General features: G+C 49.1%; 1 long non-coding RNA gene across 2 annotated transcripts; it reads right to left on the bottom strand.

Moving 5' to 3' along the window:
- Nucleotides 1-165: 165 nt before the first annotated feature.
- LOC140604628 (uncharacterized) lies at nt 166-27,996 on the bottom strand. 2 transcript variants are annotated; one of them, XR_012007448.1, is made up of 6 exons: nt 24,568-27,996; nt 22,352-22,544; nt 11,287-17,479; nt 11,090-11,175; nt 10,364-10,577; nt 166-2,068 (listed from the first exon to the last, which is right to left on the bottom strand). It is a non-coding gene; the product is annotated as an uncharacterized lncRNA (long non-coding RNA). The 2 variants fall into 2 exon arrangements; XR_012007447.1 differs by having other exon boundaries at nt 11,287-17,482.

Below are 27,996 nucleotides of genomic sequence, written 5' to 3' on the forward strand. Positions count from 1 at the left end.
CTCTTGGCAGGGCTGGGGCCGTGATTTGTGTGTGCGATTTGTTTTACTCTTTATGTTGCTAAAGTCGGGGAGGCCCAAGAAAAAGGAAAGCTCCAGAATCCGTCCCCCCCCTCCCCCGCCGCCCCCCCCCCCCCCCCCCCCGCAGCCGCAAAGTCAACGCGCGGGCGCTGCTTCGTTTGTTACCTTATTGGCCCTTGGAACCGGGGCCCAGTTGAGGCACGCGGGGCCCCCCACCCTAGGCCTACAACTTGGGGAGAAGCAGGGCCGGGAAAGGTGCCACCAGGCCCGCCGGGAACACGCATTTCCCAAGAAGCAGGAGGCTCCTCTCAGAGGACCTCTGGCCTTTCCAAGACTCTCCCAAGGCCGAGAGTGAAGCCTCCTTGGTTAGAGACCAAGTGAAGTGAAGGATCGGGGTGAGCGCCAAGCACGAGGACGCCCACTCGTGAGCGGTGAGCAGGGTAGGGCCAGCCTGGACCGAGAATCCTGCAGCCCCCCGACAGCTTCCCTTCCTTCACCGCACGGGCATTTATTGAGTGACTACTGTGTGCCAGGCGCTGGGGCTGCAGAGGGGCTGGAGGGGACCAGATCCCTGCTCAACTGGGAAGGCCCCCCATCTCAGTGACACGGGGAGGCCCGGGAATCCATGTGATGATGTCATCAGTGATGCGGGCTCTCGAGAGAACAAAAGGGGGGCGTGCAAGGGTGGGGGCAGGAACTAGTTAGAGCAGGAGATGACCCAAGGCTCTCTGGGGAGGCTAGCTTGTCACAAAGAACATTCCAGACAGTGGGAACATACTGCTGCATCCCTATCAAGCTTGGGATTCACATGGCGGGAGCGGCGAGGGCAAGGCGGAGAGGGACCTGGGTCTGGGCAGGAAAGCAAGGCCAGGTCCTGGGGTCCCGCAGAGGAGGTGCAGGGCAGGATTTCAGGTAAGGAGGAGCATTATCTGAGGTGTATCATGGAAAGCTCCCGCAAGCAGTGAGAACGGATTTGGGGGCGCAAAAGTGGAGAGACGGCTGTGGTGCTGCGGCAGCCAGGCTGCTGCGGTCCTGGGGGGCCTCAGACACCGTTCCTCTCTCTTGCCCGACTTCTGAGTCATCTGATAGGAAACAGTGGGGAGGGCCTTGGAGGCTAACCTATCCTTCTCAGTGTGGATAGGCTAGGGATTAGAGCCGGAGGGCTTCCTAATCCTGACCCCCACGACTGATCAGCCCTCCCATGCCCCCGAGGAGGGGAAGAGCTGGCCCCTTGGAGCATGACGGAGAGCACCAGCCCCTTGCAGGTGGTGCTCCCAAGAGCAAGAAGGACAAAGCTGGGTTGAATGGGTTCCCGGTCCACGCTTCCCAAATTTCCCCACCGGCCTGGGCCCCGGTGGAGGGAGTCCAGGGCAGAGAGGGGACAGGAGGGGTGCTGACTGAGCTTCCCCAACCTGCAAGCAAACCTCACCTATGGAGGAGAGGCTTGCTGTCCCCCCAGGTGGCCAGGGATAGGATGTTAGTGCCAAGTGCTGGTAACGAAAACAGAGGGCATCTCAAGGGAACCTCTGATAATCCGTGGACTTGGAAATACATAAGCCAGACATGGTGCTGCCCCTGGGTGGCCTGCAGCCCCAACTTCCACTTGTTGTGCCAAGTCCAGTCATTAATTAAAATGTTAGCAATCTTCCACGGTCCTCCCCTGACGTACCTGCTCAAGCAGGAGCTCGCCACAGCCTCCTGGGTCCTCTGCGGAGCTGAAGGGTCTCCGTTCTTGTCAGAGCTTCACCAGAGCAGGAGAACGGGGCTCTGTTCTTCTAGGCCTCTTTGACAAGGGAAACAACTTCCAACTCCTTTGTAACCTTTGCTCATTTCTGCTTTTGATTTGCTGTGGCTTCACTTTATTGCTCTTAAAATTCAGAGAGCCAAGCGTGGCGTGAAGCCCTGTCACCCAGGCTGACCTCCGCTGTGTCTTTGCACCCGCGGATTACTCCCCGGTGATCCCTCCGTCAGTACTGGGTGGCACCGGCGATCTCATCCTGCTTCTGAGACCCAGGAGTCCCCGAGGTTTGTCTGCGGTGCTGTCTCCCACCTGGGGATGCATAAAATAGCTTGTATCCAGTCCTGAAAAGCATGTTATCCATGTTATTACTGAAAGACACCTTATTATTCATCAAACATCTGTCTTACTTAACTAGATTACGTTGACTTCTACTCCTGTCTTCAGAACCTGGCCAATTTGGAGGCATTTGCAGGTGCACAAGGAGAGGCCTCACGGCCCCTTCCAGCCTGGCAGAGTGTGGGGTCTAGACCGTGGATCTCCCAAGCCAGGGGGAACCACTGCCTGCCAGTGCCCATCATCCCCCACGTGCGCTGCTTTGGGCCAGTGTCTCCGAAACTAGAGGTTCTGGGGACGTGCCCAGAGCATCACCGATAATGAGGACAGAGTAAACTCTTCTCCAAGATCGCCCGACCTGCCCCTGGGCCTTGTGGCCTGTTACTCCCCACCTCGAGCGTTGTCAGGCTACCCTGGTTTCCTCACCGTAGTCTAAACCCCGAGAGCTCACTCCTGCTTCTGCCCTTCCCAGCTGGCTGTGGCCCCACCTAGAACCTGCTTCCTGCTCCTTCCCACATATTTCTAGCCTTCTTCCAGCCACAATCCTGCCCCTAAATGTGCCCTGAGCAGTGGGGCTGTGGATGGATTGGAAGCCTCCTCCTGCCTGGAACCCCCTGCCCCCCTCCAGGCCCTCCCCATCCAGGAGAACCTTCTGTGCCACTGGGAATGCTCTGTGTCTGCACTGCCCACACTTGAAATAGGCTCCATGAGAACGAGGAACTGGATTTTTGGTTGTATTCAATTTCAACTAATGTAAAAGTCACATACATGAGCTAAATTAGAAGCTTATTGAGGAAATGGACTTCCTGCTCCCCATCTGGTATGTTGCCTGGCAAACAGCAGGGGCTCAGGAAAGAAAGAAAGAGAAAGAAAGAAAGAAAGAAAGAAAGAAAGAAAGAAAGAAAGAAAGAAAGAAAGAAAGAAAGAAAGAGAGGGAGGGAGGGAGGGAGGGAGGGAGGGAGGGATGGAGGAAGGACATAAGGAGGCAGGCAGCCCTGGGACAAACCCCCTGCCCTGAGCCTGCCTGCTGCCTCTGCCCTGTCCTCCTGCCACCGTGCCGCCCTCGTTGCCCTCCTCCCTCCTGTTCCCCCCTAACTCCCCACCACCCCTCACCTGCAGCTGCTCTCAGATGTCTCTCTCGCTCTCCCTTCTCTAAGCTGTGGAAATGCTGTGTTAGGAGATGAACTGAGCCCCCCTCCCCTGCAGATTCATATGCTGAAGTCCTACTGCCCACTTCTTTGGAATGTGACTCAATCTGGAAATCGGGTCTTGGCAGATGTCATTAGCTAAGCTGAGATACGGCCCAACTGGGCGGGGTGGTCCCCTTAATCCCATCCAGTGACCCTATAAAAGGGGAAAATTTGAACATAGCCAGGCAGGCAGGGACACCACCACGGGCAGATGAAGGCAGAGATCACCGCGATGCTTCTACAAGCCATGGAAGACCTCAGGCGACCAGCAGTTCACCAGAAGCGGGGGGAAAGCCCTGGAACGTGCCTTCCTCACAGCCCTCGGAAGAAACCAAACCTGCCAAAACCTAGATCTCAGATTTCTGGCCTCCAGAGCTGTGAGACGATACATTTCTTTTGTTTAAGCCGGTCTGTCTTGGTACTTTGTTATGGCAACCCTAGGAAACCAAAATATATTCCGGCTCACCTTTTTTGATATAAAGGGATAAATTGGGACAGAGAAAGAAATCACATGTCCTCTAGGAGCTTTCTAGGTTGAGAGGTCTATTGTATTAGGCCAGTGTATTTTCCAGGATGCTCTGACTTCAAATTTTCTGTCCTAATTTTCCTTATGAATACACATAGTTCTTATTTCCCAAGCTCCGCTATTCCATTATTCCTTAGATCAGAAAACACAGGCCCAGTATGAACAATCATCATCAAAACATATTAAAAAAAATCCCTATTCCGGTGTGCCAGGGGCTCACAAAGCGTATTAAAAAGACGTTGCCCTTATTTTCTGGGACACTGAGTCCAAGGCCAGCATGTTGATTCTACAACGCCATTTATTTTAATTTGCTAATTTGTTCAAGGATGGTTATTGAGCACATAGTCTGCATCGCGGGCTGTGAGGTAGTTGTCTAAGTCTTAAGGATTAGCGAGGAGAATGGCGTATAAGGGAGATTGATAGAATATTTTATTTCAGGACCTGCTGTCTCCCGGGGAGCAGGGGGGAGAGGGCCATTTGCGAGCACATGGCAGTGACTGGCCGAGGGCAGGCAAGAGGCAGGAGTGCCTGCCATCCGTCTCTCTTCCCACCCCTGGCTCACGCCTGCCGCAGGCCTGTCGCCCCAGCCCCATTAGGACGCTGCAGGTGGCCCACCTCAGCCAGGCTGCCACCACAAGGCAGGCCTGCCCTCCTGCAACTTGGAAGGCACACGGAGAAAAATGCATCTATCTGGCTAAAAGGAGGCCTCCTCACCAGGCCCCCAAGCCAACCACTGGCTTCTGGCAGAGCGTGGCTCTGCCTGCCACATGCGGGCGGGCACAGCCACCAGGAGTTGGGTTGCTCTTAGCCTCGCTCGCATCCAAGAGGCAGCTGCTCCAGCAAACCAGAAATTAAAGGAGGCCCACGCTGCGCACCAGCTGACAGCCTTTATGAGACAAAATGGCAAGAGCCACTGCTGCTGCTCATGCTCTGGAGAGGCTCTGTTCAAGCAAGGCTCCGGGTCCCCTCCTAGAGGTTCCCCGCTGACCACCCCCAGCCTCCCTGGGGGCCTTGGTGCCCTGGACCGGAGGCTCAGACCCGGGCAGCTTCCCGGGCTGTAACTGCCATTGGTCAGCTCCCCCCCTGCCTTCTCTGCCAGACCTGGGCACTCTTGTCCTTTTGGCAAGAGCTAATACCACCTGTGGGATTTTCGCTTATCTCTGTAAAGTGGAGGGGGGGGGAGGCAAAGCAAGTTGTTATTTTAAACTAAAGCCAAAAAGCTTAGCCACCTCCTGGGAAAGAGTTCCCCTCCTGGGACCGGCTTTGTTGTGCCAAGTCCAGGAAAGAAAAGCAAATGCAAGAACAAAAGCGCTGCAGCCGCCTGGGCTCAAGGGCAGGTGGTGGGCCGCAGGCTCTCGTAGTGGCTGGACTGCTCCTGGTAACCCCACGGGGCAGGACCTGAGAAGGGGGTAAGAAGGTGTGGCTGCTGTCGCCCACCGAGAGGCAGAAATCCAGGGCTCCCCGACGCCCCAAATGGGAGCCAATCTGAGACTGCATTGTTTCGTTAGACCCTGACTCCCTCCCACCCCCACCCTCCCCCCAATTGGAGATAATTCCACCTTGTGCTCATGCATCTTTAGAGGCTTCATTAATTGACAGTGACTAAAGGCCTTGAAATCAAAATGCACTAGAACAAATAGCACTTCTCATGTAGAGAGGTCACGGCCCTGGCCTTCCAGCTAAGATGTCTGGATCATAATTCAAGACTTGCCACTAATGTTAGTGTGTGGCCTCGATATTTCTGTTTCCTTGCCACGCAGGCAGCTGTCTAGATCTGCCTTCCCATCTCTTTGCAGCACACGATGTTAGTGTTGGCTCTCCGGCCGCTGCCCCTCGCCCCTGTGGGTGCCTCCACCCAAGGTGGCCTCTCAGATCCCCATCTTCGCCTTCTCCCTTCTGGTTTGCTCATCCTGCACGTCGGGTCTCACCGTGTCCCCCCACCAGCCTCGCTCCTTCCCACAGGCCTGCTCGGGCCACTGCGTCTGGTTTTGCAGACTCTGCGGGCAGGGCAGATGCTGGCCCTTGGTTTCCCTGAACAGCCACAATGTAGTAGGTCCCCAGTGATGAAGAGGTGCACAGGGCTTGCATCATGATTGCTATAAAGAGGTCAACCAAAGCAGGACTAAGCCCTTCCTTCCTTTATTTCGTGAGTCTTCAAAGAACCCAAAGCCCACAGTCTTCTCAGTGGACATGGATTGCTTTAGGGGGATCCATTTCTAGGTCCTCAACTTCCTAAACCTGATGGGCCCCAGGATCTGTCCACATCACCCCTTCTTCTGCTCACAAAATTGTCCTCTCTGCAAGCAAAAGGAAGGCCTTACTCTGGATGGCCCTGGAACGTAAATACCTCTGGGACACCATAAAAGGGGACAATCGTAGAATACACTGTTCCCGAGGACACCTCGAGGGCATGGCAAGGAGAGCTTTAGACAGACTCTGAAGGGAACAGAGCCCCCACACCCAACCCACCCACCCAGGGCAAGGACCCCTGGCACAGCCCCACACTTCCACCCACCACCTGTCTCCCCTACCATCTATACCATCTACTGCCTTGTCATTCGGTTACATGAACTGCATGAGCTAAAACTTGCAACTCCAAGGTTTTAATAAAATAGGTCTTTAAGCCAGGTAGATAATATACAATATGCAGGAAAAGAAATCTTTCAGAAGGATTTAAATGTATCATTAAAATTTGGAGCTGTTTATCTAAAAATGTGTATCCCAAAAAAAGAGATTACATAGGGTTTCAAAATTATTTTAGGGGCTATATAGCAAAAAAGGTTGAGGCCACTGCCTGATTTCCCAGGCGGGGGGTGCGAGGGGGCAGGAGGACCCCACACCCCAGGTTTCTGTGACAAGGAGAAACCACACACAGCAGAAAGCCCAGGAGAGATGCACAGATACCGCAGGACACCCTGTTACTGAGAGATTTATCTAACACGCACCTCTCTTCCATCTTCTGCCTCTTGCATATTTCTAAGGCTTTTTTTTTTTTTTTTGGATTTCCTATTGTGTTTACAGAGACAAGCAAAAGGCTTTAAAAAGAAAGAAAAGGAAAGAAAAAAAGGAAAGGAAAGGTATATAAATATCAAATCATGATGCTGTGTATCTGAAACCAATACAATATCAATTACATATTAATGAAAGATATTTTTTTTTAAGATTTTATTTATTTATTCATGACAGACAGAGAGAGAGACACAGGCAGAGTTCTGGAGAAGCAGGTTCCATGCCAGGAGCCCGATGTGGGACTCAATCCCGGGCCTCCAGGATCACGCCCTGGGCCAAAGGCAGGCGCCAAACCGCTGAGCCACCCGAGGATCCCCAAAGATCTTTTTTTTAACGGAAGAAATTTAAACAACTGAGGAAGGAATTCTGAGACTGCACAGAGGATGAAATCAAAGTGATTGAGAAACTAAAAGAATTTAAAAAACAAAACCAAAAAACCCAAACCCCCAACACAAGAACAATAATCAATTAGTTTCCCTAAAAAAAAAATCTCAAGGGGAAAAAAAGTTAGGCTTTCCCTTTCCTGAAAGGAGATCCGTGAATTCAGTGGAACCCCTCAACGTGGGTAGGAAAACACCCTTTATTGTCACTAACCTCTGGCTGCAACTTACCATTTCCCTTCACTTTAAAGTGGGCTGTGAACCACAATAGCATTGGCAGTTCCTGTGCTTTGTTCCCAACAGAAATCACAGATCCGTTCATATTCTGTTGCAAGTTGCTGCAAATATCTCGAAATTTTATTTCTCCTTAGCACCACTTCAAAATTATGGTGGTTTTTAAACCTGTGCTAAATCTTTTCTAACTCATTAATTAAAAAACAGTATTTACTCTATCACAAAAGTGTTGCAAAAAATATTTTGATGACTGTCTATCAGCATAACTGGTTTCCATTGCAATCCCATGTATTTTATTTCATGAATTTAAAAATATTATTCTGGAAAAGGGTCCACAGGTGGCGAGAGGAGTGCCTTGGGCAACCCCCCCAAAAGTTTAAGAGCCTCTGCTTTAAAACAATGCTCCAAAAAAGAAAAAAAGATACAACTTTTTAAAAAGATTTCATTTTTTTTATTTCAGAGAGAGAGAGGGGAGGGGCAGAGGGAGATGCAGACTCCCCTCTGAGCAGGGAGCCCGATGAGAGGCTCGATCCTAGGAACCTGGGATCATGACCTGAGCTGAAGGCAGATGCTTAACTGACTGAGCCACCCAGGCACTCCTCCCAAAAAACCTTTTAAGTATTTATGATGACAGTAGGCTACAGTGGCTTAGGGAGGAGCAAATAAGCACCCACACTGGACAAACGGTGTGAGGGCAGGACCATAAAAGACCCCAAGAGACCTGCGGGTCACACTGGGTCTCAGTGAACCGGAAGCCTTTCCTGCATTTAACAAAGGGACCAGCTCAAAAAAACAAAAACAAAAAACAAAAAACAAAACAAAACAAAAAACCTGGTGCCTAAGCACACAGCAGCCGGTATTCCCCTAACACAGACTCAAGCCCTGGAAAAGCCACTGGAGAAAAACAATCTCAATGCCCCTGGTTTCCTGCAAAAATCTCAAGTGCCACACAGTGTTCCCTCCCAGCAAGGACCCAGGATGGCAAAAGTTGAGTTTGAATCCATTCCAGAGCTTCCCTCCAGCTCTTGCTGGGCTCAGTGTCTGAGATCACCACTGAAGACAGACACCAATCTCACTCCTAACTCAAAGCACCAGAAAATAAGCCAGAAATAAGAGCCTCTGGAAGTCAGAATGCCTGACACTGAGAAACTGGATTAAAATGATTCAGTGAAGGAGCGCCTTACTGGCTGTCGAAAGAGTATGCGACTCTGGGTCTCTGGGGTTGTGAGTCTGAGCCCCACGTTGAGTGTGAGATTACTAAAATAAATAAATAAAATAAAATAAAATGTAAAATTTAAAAATTGCTCAGTGTAGGCAGCAGCATGCACAACCCACTAGAACATAGTATTTTATTCTCACCATTTCCCATCCAGAGGAAACAAGGACACTCATGTTTTCTGGACAAAAGGGGACAAGGGGAGGCCGTTTTTCTTGGGAGGCCGTGGGGAGCTATGGGAAGACAACGTGGAAGTTAGAGCTGCATTCGACTTGGGGCCCAGGGAGAGCAAATAAACATTTCCATGTCCCAGTCTCCTCATCTACAGAATATTGCTGACCTGCCAGATTGCAGGGGGATGGGAAGGCCCATCTATCTTGGGCTCTTTCCTTCTTTCATGATAAAATAGACGAATTCTTCCCCAAGAAAGGCAGCAGGAAATGTTTCCTCGGGAGAAAAAGACTACAAAATTAATAAAAATGATGTGCTTTTTAGAACAAAGCCAGTCTTTTCCTTCTCTTTCATCAAACTTGAAATTCCGATGTCTCTGCCTCTCTCTCTCTCTCTCTGTATCTCTCATGAATAAATAAGTAAAATCTTTAAAAAAAACAAAAAAGAAAGAAAGAAAACTTGAAATTCCCTATCAATGCTGCGTGCTTCTCGCTCCTGCCAGAAATTTTTCTGGTCTCCTTGTTTAGACTCAGTCAGGGCTTAGGGAGAACCTGAAGACTTCTAACACCAAGGAGCAGAATTCCCTTCAACAAGCCTGTCGTGAGCAGGGTCCTCCCCTGGGCTTCAGAGACCAGGGTGGGCAGGCCGCCCAGGAGGGAAGCCGAGGCTCCGGGCTACAAGCCTGACAGCGGAGGACCTAAGAGCCCCCCGATTTGTTGACTGGGGCAAGCAGAGCCCCCACCCCAGATTAAGGCACCACACTTTTGCCAGGTTTTGATCTCTGTTGGCAAACAATGTTATGTTTTTAATCAGCCCTATATGAATTCAGTTTTCTTACTTTCCTTTCAGAGTACAAATTCACGGTAAAATACTTGAAAAGCCTTTTGGCTTCTTTCTGTTTGTTTATTTTTCTCTTTCCATTCAAATGAAAATAACGTTCACGCATCCCAGTAATAGCTCACTGCGGAGAGCACTTTATGCTTTTTTTTTTTTAATTTTTATCTATTTATGATAGTCACACACAGAGAGAATGAGAGAGAGAGAGGCAGAGACACAGGCAGAGGGAGAAGCAGGCTCCATGCACCGGGAGCCCGACGTGGGATTCGATCCCGGGTCTCCAGGATCGCGCCCTGGGCCAAAGGCAGGCGCCAAACCTCTGTGCCACCCAGGGATCCCACTTTATGCTTTTCTGAATGGCTTTGCCCTTCAGAGCCTCCGACGGGCGCATGTCTCTATTGCTCTCAGCTCCGCCGTCCCTAGCCTGGTTACACACGTCTGTGAGCCAGCACAGCGCCCTGGATGTCACCCAGCCCAGCTCATCCTCCCCATTGCCGCTCCTTCCCAAGTGCCCCTGGTGGTGTTGTTTTATTTGCAATACGTTTGCCAGCAAAGATCGACAGGCCCCTTGAACCCTTTTGGGACTGGCCTTTGGTCAGCTCATCTTTGATCTTCACATTCATACAATAATTTGGAAACAAAGTTTTGCTCCCCAGTGGGAACCAGAGTCTTCCCCCTCTGTGTGAAGCGAGCACTGGGCTTACTCACAGGGAGCTTCAAGGTGGCTCCGCTGTCCTCTGGACACTGGCGCTGGACTCTCTTTTGTCCTGGGAGAGACTTGGGCTGCTGGGCAGGAGACGAGCTGTCAGGTGAGTTGTTTCTTCTCATCGCAGCCTCCTTGAGCGGTGATTCTCTAGGTTTCCCTCTCTTTTTACAAGAGTGGGAGCTTTAGAGAGCTAGAGCAGCATACCACACAACTCACCTATTTAAAGTGGACAATTCAGTGCCTTGTCGTATATTCACAGAGTAGGGACACACATCCCTGGCATCTGGTTTGAAACATTTTCATCACTACTTCATGACTTCAAAGAGGACTCCATCTCATCAGCAGTCACTCCCCATTGCCTCCCAGCCTGGCCCCCACCCTCATCCCCCCTACCCCCACCCCGCAACCACTAATCTAGTTCTGTTTGTAGATTTGCCTATTTGGGACATTCATATAAATGGACTCCTACAATATATGGTCTTCTGTGACTGGCTTCTTTCACTTAGCATAGTGTTTTCAGGGTTTATCCATATTAGAGCACGGATCAATACTTAATTTCTTTTTATTGCTGAATAGTATTATATAGGGAGACCACATTTTATTTATCCATTCCTCAGTTGATGGACACTGAGTTGTTTCCATTTGGGGGCTATTTGTATAATACTCTACCAACATTCATGCACATGTTTTTGTGTGGACACATGTTCTCGTTTCTCTTGGGTACTTACCCAGAAGTAGAACTGCTGGATTATTTCCCATGTTTTTAAGAATCATTCTCCTCTTTCACCCATTGCTCATTTAATTCTTCTCAGCCCTTTGTTAAACAAGTATCCAGAGGTGTTTATGAGGTTATTAATTAGCAGTAGTAACAATAAAATCCAACATTTCAATGTTATGACATTCTCAACATTTACTTCTCACTCACATGAACAGTTTAATGCGGATGCTGCTGGTCGGCAGCCAGCTTCCCCGTGCGGTCGGTCATTCAGTGTCCCAGGCTCCTTGTATCTTGTTACCAAATATCTCCTCACTTCTCAGAAACAGCCTTGTGGTGTGACAGAGGAAGCATGAAATACTGGCGGTCAGCTGACAGACTGCCACACTGGGGTTCAGGAAAGGCTGTTAGCTGGCAGCCGGAGGGCACAGGGCGAAAGATTGGAGCCAGGATCTCAACGAGGTCAAGAAGGGGGATTTCTCTCTCTCTGCCCCTCTCATCGTCATGGAGGGGAGCTATGCCTGTGTTCAATGAGAGACTGAAACATGAGCAGGAACTGCTAACCGTTGGAAGCAGAGTTGTGGTTAGCTCTGGCCAGCTGCCATGAATGCACACCCATACGGAGAGGTCAGCATGAGTTTTTCCATGCCTGCATTCATTCAAATGCCTTCTGCTGGTAGCACTGTAGACCCCTCTGTCTCCTGGTAGGACTGTCCAAGAAGGGGTCCCCCTGCCTCTGGCCACTGGACGGATCGTTGACCCAAAGTAGACCAGATTAACCCTTCTCCATGGAATTGGAATCTTCGGCAATGTAACACAAAAACTGACCCTCCCTGAGGGTGCTGTCCCAAGGAGGGGTCGTCCATTCTTTTCTTCCTCTTGGATTCCTGAATGGTGCTGGGATCCCGGGGTTTTGGGAGCCTGGAACCTCAGCTCTGACTCTGTGGTTTGCTCTGCAGCCTTACAATAAGCCTTGTTAACTAAATCAGAGCTGTTTCTTGTCACTGGCAACAAAGAATCTCAACCAATACTGTACCTGAGGCAGAAACCCGAGGCTCATTCCAACATCCTTTCAACCTTCTGCACTCAAGTCCTATTGATTCTGTGTCCTACTGAGAGCTCAGATCTGTCTCCTTGCTGATAGACCTCCATGGCGGATGTTGAGGTTCTTACCATTATCTGCCTGAACTTCACAAGACCCCCTAACTACTACCTTCCTGTCCCTGTGGAAACTTTTCTAACATGCAAGCAAGGGTTTAAAAAATTACAATACCCCCATCAACGCAGTGAAGTTATGCATTCACATATTACTAGTGGGGTTGTAATTTTTATAACCTTTTTGAAAGGTAATTTGGCCATATGTATTGAGAGCCATTAAAAAAAAAAATACAACCTCTGATCCAACACTTTCACTTGCAAGAATCTTTTTCCTAAAGAAACGATCAGCGATCTGTAGGTTTATGCATGACAGTGTTCTCAGAACCATTCATTCACCCATCTATTCAACCAAAATGTCGAATGCTCACTATATGCCAGGCACTACTATTGCTACTTTTAATAATAAAATATTGGGGAAATAAAAGAATTGTCCGGTTAGGGGAAAGCTGTTAAATAAATTTAGTTATGGCTGTATGATAAAATACTATGTGGTCATTAAATACCATATTTTTAGAAGAATAGTGACACAGAGAAATTCACATTAAAGGAAAAAAGCCAGTTCCAAAATAGTGTATAAAGTATAATCTCAGTTTTGAAGACAGAAACACACATACACATACCCACCAAAAGAGTTAACAATGGCTATCTCTAGGAAATGAGATTGAGTGATTTTTATTTTTTTGTCCATGTCTCTATACATTTCCAATTATTAACGATAAACAAGGAAAATCACTTCAAAAATTACTTAAAAAGCAATAAGCAAATAGGATTGTGCTCTCATTCTATATAAAACCCATCACCAGTTCTTCCCCTGCAGAGTAAATGCTACAGAATTAGCTCTTCCAAGGTCTCCAAGCACCCCCCTTCTCCACTTCAGCTCATCCACCACTGCAGAGCACACCATGACCTTGCCCAGCTCAGGGTCTTCCCCCCTCAACCCCACCCCATTGGCTCCTCTTCCTACACTGCCTCTGTGTCTTTGTTCATTCCACAAACACTTATGGAGGTTCATTCTTGCACCAGACACCAAGAACACAAGGTGAAGGGGCGCCCAGTGGCTCCGTTGGTCAAGCGTCTGACTCTTGATTTCAACTCAGCTAATGATCTTGGGGTTGTGAGATTGAGTCCCGCATCAGATTCCATGCTCAGCATGGAGTCGGCTTAAGATTTTTCTCTCTTCCTCTACCCCTCTCCCTGCTAGCATGTGCCCCCCCCTAAAATAAATAAATAAAATCTTTTTTTAAAAAAGAATATATGAAGACAATAAAGAAGGTCCTGGCCTCATGGAGTTCATTTCCAGTGGCAGCAGACAGGTAACAAACACACACTGTATTAGCTTCCTACTGCTGCTATAACAAATCACCATAAACTTAGCAGCCTCCAACAACACAAATGTTATTGTTTGACAGTTCTGGAGGTCAGAAGTCCAAAGCAAGTCTTACAAGACTAAAATCGAGGGGCGCCTGGGTGGCTCAGTCGGTTACACATCTGACTCTTGGTTTCTGCTCAGGTCATGATCTTAGGGTCATGAGATCGAGCCCCATATTAGGCTCCTCACTCAGTGTGGAATCTGCTTGAAATTCTCTCCCTCCCTCTCTGCACCTCTCCTGCTCATGCTCTCTCTCTTTCTCAAATAAATAATAAATAAAATATTTAAAAGAATAGACTAAAATCAAGATGCCAGCAGGACTGGTTCCTTCTGGAGGGCGCAGGCAGGAGTCCATATCCTTGCTTTTTTTTTTTTTTTTTTTAAGCATCTAGTAGCAACTGGGGCCTCCCATGTCCTAGTGGTTTCCTCCTATTCCAAAGCCAGTTTGGAAGCATCTTCTCTTGTCTTTGAACATCTGTTTATCTGTGTCCATCTGACAAGGATTCTTGGGATTGCATCAAGCACACCCAAATAATCCAGGATAATCTCCCCATCCAAGATCCTTAACTTAATCACATCCCCAAAGTCTGTTTCATCATATGAGCTAAAATAGTCACAGCTTCCAAGGATTAGAACATGAACATTCTTGGGGACCAGCACTCAGTTTACCACATGTGGTTTGTCGTATGTGTTGAATGCTGCGTAAAAAAATAAAATAAAAGGCTGAGGGGCCCCTGGGTGGCTCAGGAAGTTAAGTATCTGCCTTGAGCTCAGGTCATGATCTCGGGGTCCTGGGATTGAGCCCTGTGTTGGGCTCTCTGCTTGGTGGGGAGCCTGCTTCTCTCCCTGCCTGCCACCCCCCTGCTTGTGCTCTCTCTCTATGTCAAATAAATAAATAAAATCTTTAAAAATAGCTAAATAAAAGGCTGAAAGTGCTGTGGACAAAAGGTAGTGAGTTTGCTCTTTATAGGGTGGTGTCGGGCACAGCCTCACTGATAAGATGATATTTGAGTGAAGACCCTACTGCCCTTGGCATTCCTGTGGTTGTCCTGGCTAAAGCCATTCATTTTCTGAGAATTAGTTCAAGGATCCTTCTTCTAAAAACCCTGACTCCATCGACCACTTCCCCTGTGGGTGAGTGTGGCCAACAGTGTTTCCATGTCTCACTATGATAACACATGGCATCCTGGGGGATCATTTCTGCGTACAAGTGGGCTTTCCCTAAGAGTTTATGAGCTTCTCTGGGGCAGAGTCAGTGCACTGTGACCCTCACTCCATTGAGCACTGTGCCAGGCACAGGTGTTCAGTAAGTAGTTGTGAAGCAGGTGAAGAAATGAGAGAGAACCAGGCTTACAGTCAATTGTGAACCCCGATTTTGCCTCCCCTCCTTAGCAGTCCACGGCACTGCGCAAGTTATTACACTTCCCCTCAGCTCTCTTCTCATCTGTGGATGAGATGACGATGTCACCTGCCTTCGAGGACTAATTTGGGAATCCAATGAGGATGAAGTATGTAAAACTTCCGGCGATTGGCTTGAAGGGGTTCCTTTTTTTTTTTTTTTTAAGATTTTATTTATTTATTCATGAGAGACACAGAGAAAGGCAGAGACACAGGCAGAGGGAGAAGCAGGCTCCCTGTGGGGAGCCTGACGCGGGACTCGATCCCAGGACTCTGGGATCACTGGCTGAGCCTGAGGCAGATGCTCCACACTGAGCCACCCAGGCATCCCAACTTGAAGGAATTCTGTTAAATTATATAAAGCTGTGCAGTAATATTTGAGGTGGAGAGCAGCTAACAGAAAAGTACATTTTGAAAACTTGTGACCAGTCACTTGAACTTAAGTTGAGGATCTAAGCTGAGTGCAGGCACTTCCCGCCCTGGCCTAAGCCTCTGGCTTGTGAGCCTTGTCTCATGTTCTATCTGCCACGGGGCCTAGAACATATTTGTTTAGCCCAACAAGTCTGTATTGAGCACCACCTGTGTGCCGGGAACCGTGCTAGATGCCGAGGCTGCACAGGTGACCAGAGAGACCCAATTCCTGGCCTCATGAACAGGACACACACTAAACAGGGCACCAGGCCCAGGCTCCGGGGCTGATGAGACTCGGGCGGCCGGGAGGGCCTGTGCTCTGGGCAGCACGGGGATGCTCTTTGCCTCCCAAAGCATGTAGGCCAGAACTCCCACATTTCCAGCTTTGGTGTCATTTTGAGAAAAGTCAGGACTTTCTTTTCTTTCTTTTTTTTTTTTAAAGACTGTATTTACTTATTCATGAGAGACACAGAGAGAGGCAGAGGCAGAGGGAGAAGCAGGCTCTCTGCAAGGAGCCCGATGCGGGACTCGATCCCAGGACCCCAGGATTATGACCTGAGCCAGACGCAGACGCTCAACGACTGAGCCACTTAGGCGTCCCAAGTCAGGACTTTCTAAAGACACTCCTGATTCTCCATGCAGGCTTCCGTTGACAGCAACACCGCTTTGCATCTGTGAAATCTGCTAGTGCACAATTCTGTCCTAATGCATCGGAAGGCACTTTATGACATCGTGCAGCGCGGGCAGGGACGCGCTTACCACTGGGACAATAAACGAGCCGGGAAGAGGGCGGCGCGGGCTCTCAGGAAATTTCCCTTTCCCCCTCCCTTAGCGCTGTAACCCTCCTGCTTGGTGTTGGATGTCGGCAGGAGGCCGGGTTTCTCTGCCCTTCCTGCAGGTGAGGGGCTCCTGGTGCCTCCTGGAGAGCCCCCTCCGGCTGCCTTTGCGGGGACGCCGTGCTCTTCGGGAGAGGGTGCCAGGATCACAGTGTCATTGGCACTCCTGCCCCGGCGGCCGGCGGAAGGCCACCGACAGAGCCGAGGCCCGCACGCCTTGCCCTTAGCAGTGGACGTGACCTCAGCGACTCTCCAGTCCAGGCTCTGGTCAAGTGGCCACGGCAATGAATCGTGTGGGGCTGGGGGACAGTGACAGGTCCTCGCACTAGGACGTCCCTGGTCCTGCCCAGCTCGTGCCAGGGCCCCCTCTCCACCTGCACCTGTGCTCAGATGTGTGCCTGACTTGCTCCCCTCTGGCCTCCCGCGTGACACGTCGTCTTTGCCTGGGATCAGCATCTTTTCTGCGATACTGCTGAGATTTTTTTCTTTCCTGCCCACGGGTAGCGGACACTGGCTGGGGCTCAAGAACGATGGGAAAGGTCAAATGGCCATGGCATCCACGAGGACCGATCTGGCTTATTTCGAAATTTGAATTTGGTTTTAAGTCATAAAAGGACTATAAAAACCTTGCACTAAATAAGGAAAACTATCCCATTCGGGGGCCTAATCCCGGCCCCGTTCTGCTCGGCTTCTCTCCCTCATTACACTTGTATAATACAGTATGGTTTCTACTGAGTCTTTCCTTCCTGTTTTTACACTTATTCCTGCTTCACTGACTTTATTATCGGCAGAATTTTGCAGCATTTTTTTTAACACAGCCATAAATACTATTCAATTCAACAAATGCATACAAATGGTTTCCATTAGAATTTTAATCTACTCTCAAAATGAAAGAAAAGCTTAATATAAATCTTTTTAAATTACCAGAACATAAATTCAGACAGGGACAGCTCCACCTAGACTACACACAAGGGGTCACATCCTGCTGTCCTCACTCATAAATTAATTGAGGTCTCTCGCCGCCGTAAACGAACAGTGCATCCCGGAAAGATCATATCTGTCAAGATTGCAGATTGGTTTCCCTCAGACTTCGTAAAAGTCACAGCTTACAATACCTTCATTATGCCGATGAGAATGGCTGTCTCCCCAACTCGAAAGATATAGGTGTTTTGTTCTGTTGGACCAAGATTTACAGAAAGCAATTTTCCTCCATGCAGGAGATAGGACAAACCTGCTGGAGGAAAAAAAAAAAAAATGTCATTTCACAACTTCTTCCATTCCATCACTTTTTTTACTGCTCGATGTAGATTCTCTCCCCAGTGCGAACGGGCTGGTGACATTTAATGGCTAAGTGAGGGAGTCGCCCGTGAGCGGAGGCCGCTCTGCGAGGGGCCAGGTGGCAGAGGCGGCGCTCCCTCTGTCCCCTCCCCGAGGCCGCCTGCCGATGCCCCCAGCATCCATCCACCAGCCCTCACACCAGCTTGGACACGAGAGCTCGTGGGAGTCTCGACAGGCTTTTGCAAACAGCGAAGCTGGCTCAGTTTCTCCCCACCGTCGCCGAGCCCAGGGACCGCGGCCCGCCCCTCTGTCCTTGGCCACCTTGGCCTTGGTACACTCTCTCCCGAGGACACCTGAAGGGCTTTTTTCCATTTCCTCATGTCATAACCTAATGCTGTTCGAGCAGAGCTCCTGCATATTAAATTGCCTTTTAGCCACCGGGAAGGGGGGCGCGTGATCTTCCGAGACAGGGCCCCTCATGTAAATGTATGACTGCTGGCACTCCCCCACCGAGGAGAAAGGTCAAGAGTAGCTTGGGGACCGGGGGTCAGCAAACCCCGGGAACCGTCACTCTTTCCAGCCACTTGGCTCTCCTTGAGTGGAGAGCCACCGTCCTGGGCTTCTGGCCCACAGCAGCCCCATCCCGGGCCTGTCACCGCCTGATCTCTGGGCCGTGGCCGGCGACAAGGCTGAGCAAGTCGGGGGCGGGGCGGGGGGGGGGGAGCGGCGGGCATGTGGAAGTGCTTTGGGTTCTGGGAGCTTCTCTGCACTTTGGGTGCCAGAGAGAAAGCAAAGGCAAAATGAAATCTCCATCTCTAAACCTCCTGCCAAGGAGGAGAGCCCGGACCTGGGGGCAGCAATCGTGTTAGGGACGGGGTTTCCTACTGGGCAGCCACTTGGTGCTCCTGCCAGGGAGGGCCGGGTGGGGGACGCCTGGTGGCTCAGCTGGAATGCCCGGGTGGCGCAGCGGTTTGGTGCCTGCCCTCGGCCCAGGGCGTGATCCTGGAGTCCCGGGATCGAGTCCCACGTCGGGCTCCCTGCATGGAGCCTGCTTCTTCCTCTGCCTGTGTCTCTGCCTCTCTCTCTCTGTGTCTCTCATGAATAAATAAATAAAATCTTGAAAAAAAAAAAAGGTCGGGTGGGGTGTCACCTCTACAGGCTGGTGAGGTTTCTGCAAGTCTTTCGACAAATGATGATCTCTATCCACATAAAGTGGCATAATAGCCTCTTCGCTTTACTGAGTGGCGCTGGCTGTTCAAGTGCTTATTTCTTGATTCTTAGCCCATTTGCCTTCCATTAGCAGTAATTCTGAGCCTGCAAAACTCCAATTACTAAGTGATAATAGAAATGCTGCTCTGCCTGGAATTCTCTGGAACGTGGGGTCCCGAGCCGCCCGGGTTCCGTGCACGGCCACGCTACGATTGTAGGTTCGCCCCGAGAGCGAGACATCTGGCCAAGCCCTGGGCGGAAGGCCCCGGGGTGGGGGTGGTGGAGGAGGGGGGTTCACAGCAGGTGCCTGCACCTCGGGGCCTAGGAAGCTGCGTGAAGCAGGAGAGGTGCGGCTGACACAGTCCGAGGCACTCAGAGCAGTGGCCTCTGGAGGAACCAGGCGTGAAGCAAGATGCTGAACGTGTGCTTCTCTGAATTCCTGAGTTGGGGGCAGGGGTGTCCCGGGAGTGAGTGATTGATGAGAAAGACAGAGCCAGGCTGGGGGGAGGCAGGGTGATAAATGGGGGAGCGGGCAGCTCAGAACTTCACCCAAACTGGGGAGACATTTCACCCTCTCTGTGGCCCCGGTGACCACACATGGAGGAGGGTGGCTGGTTTTGTTTTTGTTCTTTATTGTGATAAAACACACATAACATACTTTATCATCTTAATCATTTCCGAGCATGTAGGTCAGTGGTACGCTCACAACCCTGACTCCCATCTCCAGAACCTTTTCATCTTGGAAAACCGAAATTCTCTATTTAACAGCTCCTGATTCTCCCCCCACCCCCCGCAGTCCCTGGTAACCACTTTCTACTTCCTGTCGCTATGGATTTTAAGAGACCTTGTATAAGGGCAATCATACGGTGTGTGTCTCCTGGTGACTGGCTTGCTTCACTTAGCCAAATACTCCCGAGGTTCATCCACATTGTAACGTGCATCAGGATAGCCTTCCTTTTTTAGGGCTGAATAATATTCCACTATATATGTATGTATACATGCAGAATATTTTACACTTTGTTTATTTGTAGATGGCCTCTTGGGTGGATTCCATTTCTTGGCCATTGCACATGGCTCTCCTGTATCGAGGACACACATCAGACATTACAGCAGCACCCAGGTGGGTCCATCTGCCCCATCCAGCTCCTCCTAAAAAATTGGCCACTCTCTTCTCCTAAGATTTCCTGTCCTTGACACCTAGCTCCCTATACTCTGATCAGCGTTGTCCTGGCTTCTTACTTTCCAAGACTCCTCTCCCTCCAAATGTCTTCATTTTGCTCTCCTTCTGGCCTTCAAGAATACCTCTTTTTTTTTTTTCCATTTCTTTCTCAGCCTCAAAACTACCCACCACCCTTAGCTTGTTTCACCACCAAGTCCTTCTGCTGAATTTCACCAAGCACTAGGCTTTCCTCTCCCAAGATTTTCCTCAAATGATCTCAACTGCAAGATCCTCTTCTAAATATACTAGAAAGGTTAGACTTGTCTAACTTTTATCTATTTCATACCCAGGGACAAACGGATCCCAACAGACAAAAAGAAAATAGAATTTCTGGTGACCCTGATATTTATTTTGGTGATTTGGGGATTTCTTTTCAGAAATTTGTAAACCTTATCCCCCTTAGAAGAGTCATAACTCATGATGACTGCCATCCTGCAAAAACATGGAGGCTTTCTCACCTGAGCAAACTTCATCTAAACCTGTGTCCTCCCTAACAATAAAAAGTAGCAAAGTGAGGAGCATGTGGGTTTCTCTCCCACCCCTCTGAACTTTTCTGAGCAGCTTCTGGCTCAAATTGCTCACTGTGGCACCAGCCACATTTTTTTTTTCAGATTTTTCTTTTCTTTTCTTTTCTTTTAATTAGCAGACTTTAGTTTTTAGAGCAGTTTTAAGTTTACAGGAAGTTCCCACATTCTCCCCTGAGTTTTCTACCCCACACCCCCAGAAATTCTATTATTAACATCTTGCATTAGTGTGGTGCATCTGTTACAACTGATGATCGAATACTGATACGTTAGTATGAACTGAAGCCTAGAGGTTGCGTCAGGGTTCATTCTGTGTTGTACGTGCCATGTGTTGTGACGTATGTATAATGACATGTGTCCCACATTATGCCACGGAATAGTTTCGCGGCCCTGAAAATCAGCCGTGCTCCATATATTCATGCCTCCCTCCCCCTGAAGCCCTGACACCAGGCAAATTTAAAATCACTTTGGACCAATTTTCATGAGACTTGCCACTGAGAGTCTCTGATATGTTTGGCCTCATGTGTCCTTGCTCAAATCCGAAGGAAGGGAGGGAGCATTGATAGGACGCAGTGAACTCTAGTTCTGCCTGAGAGGCCACACACCGGGAGACTGGAGCAGAGGGCTGACTTACAAAACCTTTCTTCTGTGTCATTGTGCAAAAGATTTTTAATTGCAAAAAAAAGAGGGGGTATGTATTCTTCTGACACACTGTTCCAAAACAATGCAAGGAAATAAATGTTCGTTAAGTGGGAAATGATTGTATTTAAGTTACTAGATGATCTGTTTTTTGTTTTGTTTTGTTTTCTCTGTATAGTTCTCAGTCGTGGTCAGCTCTCTCCGTGCCTTCCTGGGACTTCCTGGGTCCCGAGTCCAAGCCCTGCTGGTTTCTTTCCCCTGAGCGGCAGCTCCATGACACCCTGGCAGGTGTCTCTACCCTGCTACCTTGGGACCAGACCCAGCTCTGGGCCCCAACAAGTTGGGGGTTTACCCTGCCCACTCTCAGTCCTGGCGATCACGTTACCATGGCTCTCCTTCCCATCCATCATTACTGAAACCCAATGACTGGGAGCCCTCACTTACTACCTGATTCTGACTCTGGGGCTGGCCCTGTCTCCAAAGCTGTAGCTGACCTGTCCCCCCCACCACCTACCACCCCCAGCTGTCCCACTCCAGGACAGGATCACAGGCCAGGGTCCAGAACGTCAGTCTGGCTCTGCTGTAACTGGCCTGACCACAATCAGCCCTGCTCTAAGATAAGAAAGCCTCTGAGGAACACGGCAGGGGCATCCTTCATAGAGAAACCATAGGACGGTACTCCCAGGAGCTGCACAATGCCAAGCGGACGCCAAGCAGCCACCGAGGGTGGAATCACAAATGCCTCTCTGGGAAACACATTGTATGTGACAAGCAGAATCCATTTACACCACCCCTCCCACTGTGGTTTCTCCCCTCAGCCCTTACAGGTGGAAAAGAGAGTCTGCCTGAATTACAGAGAGCGGGTCTGACCAAGACTTCCAGAGGCAAGTTCATCCCTTCACTCCATTAGTCATATAATACCTATTCAGAACTGCTCCCCACCCAGGCGCCTAGTGCCTGCTCTTGGCACTAGGGAGTCAACAGAGCATAAGAGAGACTTGGCTCCCATCTTGGGGGGAGACAAGGAGAAAACAAAAACATAAACAGAATAGTGACGGTGGAAGGCAACTGGGTGTCCTAATAGAGACCGGGGCCCAGGGGCTGCTGGGAGGGCAGGGAGTCAAGGTAGGCCTCTCGGAGGAGGAGGATCTAGAGAAGTGTGGAGATGGGAAGGGCCAGGGAGGGAGCTCCCATCCAGGAAGGAGAAATATTAAGTGCAGTAGCCTTGACCTACCTGAGAAAAAGTGCTCAAGAAACAAAGCAGCTGGGAGACCTGGTGGCTCAGTCGGTGCCTTTGGCTCAGGTCATGACCCCGGGGTCCTGGGATGAAGCCCCACAGCAGGGTTCTGCTTCTCCCTCTCCCTCTGCCTCTCCTTCTCCACCACGGTGTGCTCTCGCTTACTCTCTCACTCTCAATTAAATAACATCTTTTAAAAAATAGAAAAGAAAAAGAAATGAAACAGCAAGGTTGGAGCATCCAGAACAGGAGGGTAGAGAGGAGGCTGGATCTCCCCCGTGGTGGAAAGCCACAGTGTGGTGCCCTCATGCCCGCTTGAGCTGCAGACCCAGCTTCACCCCACGGTACTTAGCCCTGTGACCCCGTCGGGGCACTGGCCTCCAAGGCGGGACGCCTGTGTTCTGGTCCCGATTCTACCTCTCAGGCTGTGGAAGCCTGGGTAAGCCCCTTAACTGCACACCCCTCATCCACAGAGAAAAACCACAAGACCAGCTGGCTGTAAACTCTAATATTCTCCAGGGTCTCTAACATCCTCCGGGGGCTCTAACATTCTCCGGGGTCAGCTGCACCATGCTGCCCACCCACCAATGCGACTCGCAAACAGCACCTGGGCTCCTGATGTGGAGGCGCCGAGCTTGCATTTTAAGAGCCCAGGATCTTCCGTACAAACCCTGCTGCCATTCCTGAGACAGTGGAACCCTGCCAACCCTAGTCCAGGGACTAACAACTCACTTGGCCGGTGAGTGGTGTCACCGTGGTGTCCAAGAGAGGACAGGCAGGACGCCCACTCCTAGACAATGAGCCTCTTCAGAGTCCTGACTGAGCAGGGCTCTAAATGGAAACATCACCCCAGTTGAGCCGAGTGATGGCTCTAAAGCAAGTTGGCAGTACATCGGATGGCAGGGAACGGGGCTGCCTGCGCCCGAGGTTCCAGCTGACTCCCTAACCGGCCGCAGCACCTTGAGGGCCCGAAGCACCCAGTTTGCCGGCACCGCCACTGGGGCTGAAACAACTAATCCTTTCCTCAATTAAACTGGGCTCCCACGCTTCTCATCTGCTCTGGCCTCGAGACCCACATCCAGGCTGCAAACCCGGGGAGCCCAGGCTTCCACCTGCTTGGCCTGGGCGCCCTGCACCCCCCTACCTACACCGCAGGGGACCAGCTTAACCCGAGTGTCCCGTGCTGGGGGAGGCCCACCCCACAGCCAGTCCTTCCTGTAGCCACTCCTCTAGCACCCAGTGAGAAGGCCCCAGCTGCTCTGAAATCAGGGTGCCCCTGGGTTTGATAAAGAGCCCAGGACACCTGGGTGGCTCAGTTTAGCACCTGCCTTCGGCCCAGGGTGTGACCCCAGGGTCCTGGGATCGAGTCCCGCATTGGGCTCCCTGCAGGGAGCCTGCTTCTCCCTTTGCCTCTCTCTGTGTCTCTCATGAATAAATAAATAAAAGCTTAAAAACTATATTAGTAGTGGCTCCATCAAAATATGCCAGGCAGCACAGGGCTGGATTCATGCGCATGTGTACTTCTGCACGGCACTTTGCTGGAAGGCAGACTGGACCTTCCACCTGCCCTGGGTGTGACGTGGGGCCAGCCTGCCACGCACGGTCAGCATCCCGGGGATGTGGTACAGGGAGGTGATCCGACACGGAGACCTGGGCATTGGACTGTGGGATCTGCACCATGCCCTTCCCCAGCCCCTGCTTCCCTCTCAGAAGCCAGTGCTTTCCCCTGGGGGAGGTCAGGTGGGGACCCTGAATCCGCTCCCTGCTCCCCTCCGTTTCTGACTCCTCCAATAGTACGAAGGAATCGAGGTCACAAAACATGCTGAGAACACGCTCAGTGTGGAGTTTCTTCCAAGTAATACTTTTCTGATTCATTTCATTAAGAAATTAAATAGTTGATCCATTTGAACTCTCATTAATAGATATTAAATGTTGCTTGTTATAAAAATGCTAATAAATCATTAGGTTTTTTAAAAATTAACCACCAAATGGCTAACAAATTAAATTTGAATAATTAAGTCTGATATTCCTAGAGAGGGATCACAGGGGGTGGTACATTAGAGAACCTGTTTTTTATTTTGTTTGGTTTTTAAACAAAAGGAGTCCGTGCTGACTGCTGGCTGGTGGCTCCCTGGCCCCCTTCCAGAAGGCCATGAGCATCTGCGAGGCAGCTGCCTGGGCGGGGACTGCAGTTTGCAGGGTGGCAGGGCTACCTGGGCTGCCGGGCCGCGTCCGTGACCTCGGCCTCATTAGTCCTCGCTCTAACCAGCCGCGCTAATCAGCGCCGACACGTGTTGTTCAAGTGTTGATGGCTGTGTTGCTTATCGCCTCTTCTCGGGCTGCCAGAGATAATTAAAAGCTCCAACTCTACTATGAAGATGGCCAATCAGCCTCATGTGCAGTTAGAAAGAACAACTCAGTGAAAAGGAAGTAGGAAAGAAGGCCCCACCAGGCGGACCGAGTTTTCATTAGAACTCAGAGCCCGTCTTGCCAACAGCCTGCCTGGGTGGCTGATGTGCCACCGCTGAACACTCCATCCTCTTAAAATATAACGCGGTTACTTGATTCATTCACTGTCTTTTATTAACATTTTAACACAGGGGCATTAAATAAGAAGAGAGTCTGTGATATTCTAATTTGCGAAACCATAACGGACTGTTTCATTTGTTCATCTGCAGCAAGCCAAGCTAGCCTGTATGTATCTATATCTATATATAGACATACATATATATAGGTTTGGTCTCTTTTTTCTTAAAGTGAAGACATTCATCATACCTTGCACACTCACTATGATATTAGGGGAGATAAAATTACAGGTGAAGGGGGAATGATAAACCCTTTAAAAAAAATCTCAGGCCACATCACCAGGCCACGAAGCACATAAATACAAAGGGGCAGAGCCGACAGTGAACAGACAGCTCCAAGTGCCCGTCAGGCTGGCACCACACTTGTCGAGGGCAGTGGTTCTCAAAGCATGGTCCCTCAGGCTCTTTCAGGGATTCCACATGGTCAAAACTACTTTCATTAAACTACTGAAATGAAATGTGATTTGCCCTTTTCATTGTGTTGATATTTGCATGGATGACAAAGCAAGTGGTGGGTAAAGTGTTGCTGAATCAAGGTGGAGCACCAACTTGTGCTAGTACCATTTACCACTACACACTGGGGGCAAAAGAGAAGAAAACAGACCCATTTCACTTAAAAATGTCCTTGGTGAAGCCTGAAAAAGGCTTGTATTAAATCTTAATTGTATTAAATCTTAACCCTTGAGTCGTTCTAACATTCCCTGGATGAGATGGGGGAACAGACACAAAGCGCCCATAGTGCATACCCAAGAACGGCGATGGTCTCCAGAAAGAGCACTTGCTCAGTTGTTTGAGTTGCAACCCAAACTAGCTTCTTGGCTCATGAAACATGTTCACCAGAAAGAAAGACTAAGAGACTGTGGTTACTCAGGTTTGGGTACATGGCAAACCTTTTCTTGAAAATGAACAAAGTAAGCCTATCACTTCAAGGAAAATGAACTGATAAAACTCAAGCTTTCAAGATAAAAGAGTCTTAGAAAACTTGCCACGGTGAGGTTGACAGTTCCCCAATGCTTAAAGGACTTTTCTAATGAGATCTGCTGTGATATTTATAGAAATGTGATTTGGGGATACTGTATAATGAAATGCGGTCAGCACTTGGAAGAGCTATGTAGCACAGTGAACCGGCATTCTCCAAATGACCAATGTTGTATCACACAAGGGTAAAATATCAATTCAACGTCAAAAGTAAACCACTGGATTTTACTGTAAGATAATAGGAAATGTTCACTGATGTGGTTTCGGATTTCACATAGCAACTCATCTTAAAGAAAGTACCATTTATCAAGTCATGGTGTGGTATCCAAGAATATTTACAATTTTCTGAAAAGGCTATTAAAATACTCCTCCCTTTCCCAGCTATATAGCTGCAAGTAGCCAGATGTTCTTCACATACTTCAGCTAAAATATCCCCCAGACAACAAGCACTCAGAAACGAGAATCTATTTTCTGTTAAAACTTATTTAAAAAGAGTTGTAAGACAATGCTTACAATTTAACATTCTCATTAAATATCTTTCATTGTTTTGGAAAATGGTTATTTTTCAAAGATATTTATGTTAACATGTAAAGGGTTTATTACTGTTACTTGAAATGAATTGAAACATTAAAAAAAATGTGTTTGAATCTCTAACGTGGTACATATTGATAGCTATAACCTACATAGATAGAAGTGCTTTGGAGTAAATTTCTTTTAAAAACAAGGAATATTTTTATTTTCTTCCCTTCTGATAAGAACTCTTAAAATTTACTTTCTTTGCAACTTTCCTATATATCATACAGCAGTGTTACCTGTGGTCATTAGGCTACACATTATATCCTTAGTACTTATTTATCTTGCCCAATAGTTTTTTTTTTTTTAATCTTGCCTGATAATTTTTAAGAGTAGCAAGTCCCATGTGGGGCTCCCGGCACGGAGCCTGCTTCTCCCTCTGCCTGTGTCTCTGCCTCTCTCTCTCTCCTTCTCATAAATAAATAAAATCTTTTAAAAAATAAAATAAAAATTTAAAAAAGCCTAGCCCTTGCTGACCTCACTGAGCAGCTAGCCAAGGTCCCCGTACGCTTACGTCTGGATCTCTTCGGACGCGAGAGGATGACCTAGGGGCTGGGCCGCCGGGGGTCAGGGGTGGAGAGCGCGGGCGCGGCTGACACCTGCTGATCCGGAGGCCGTGGGGGGCGGCCGTGCCGCACGCCGCTGTGCAGAGAAGTGAAGTCCCAGAGCAACAGACCCATGAGAAACGTGGGCCAAATGGCACTATTAACGATACCAAAGATGTAACAGTTTTCATTAACAAAAGTTCGAAAATAACCCGTGCAGCAGCGGGCGTTCTGTAGTGATGGAAGATCTCAAAAAGGCCAAGACATTCTGTAATCAGATGGGTCTAAGTGGAAACATCATCTCTGGGTGTTCCGCCCGGAGTGTGTATTATGGCCAAGTCCCTAATTCAAAACCATATGTAAGAATGCTTTATCTGAGACACTGAAGTTAAAAATAAGACATTTAAATAGTAATCTCCGTTCTCTCTCGAAAGATAAATGTGCCCATTAACCCTGGATGCTAACAGGAGGATTTCTTACGCTCTCTTTGACTATTTTTTTTTCCCCAAGACCTTCACGAGGAAATCAGTACAGAAAAAAATAATTTAGGAAGTTGGCTCCTGATCAGCTACTTCACTGAATTAAAGTGCAATCAGGCTCATGACTTTGAAAAAGAAATATTAAGCATGCGTATCACATAACTCTGTGAGGTGCGGTGCAAACACGCAGGTGGGATGGGAAGCGGTGGGGCACAAAGGTACACAAGACACAACACCTGCTCTTGTGGAGTTACTCATCTAGTTGGAGCAGGAAGAGAGCAACTTGAAAAGTTAAATGAAGTGTTTCAATAACAGTTCTAGACAGTAGAAGAGATGTCATAAAACAGTGCACAATTCATTGCCAAAAAGATTGTTGCTGACAATAACTGCTGCAGGATTTCAAAGAAAAAGGTCGTTTTGAGCTGAGAAAGGCCTGGGGAGACTTTACTGAGAAGGCAGGATTGCAGCTCAATGTGAGAGAC

The sequence above is a fragment of the Canis lupus genome, chromosome 15, assembly GCF_048164855.1.
Source record: "Canis lupus baileyi chromosome 15, mCanLup2.hap1, whole genome shotgun sequence".
NCBI lineage: Eukaryota > Metazoa > Chordata > Mammalia > Carnivora > Canidae > Canis > Canis lupus.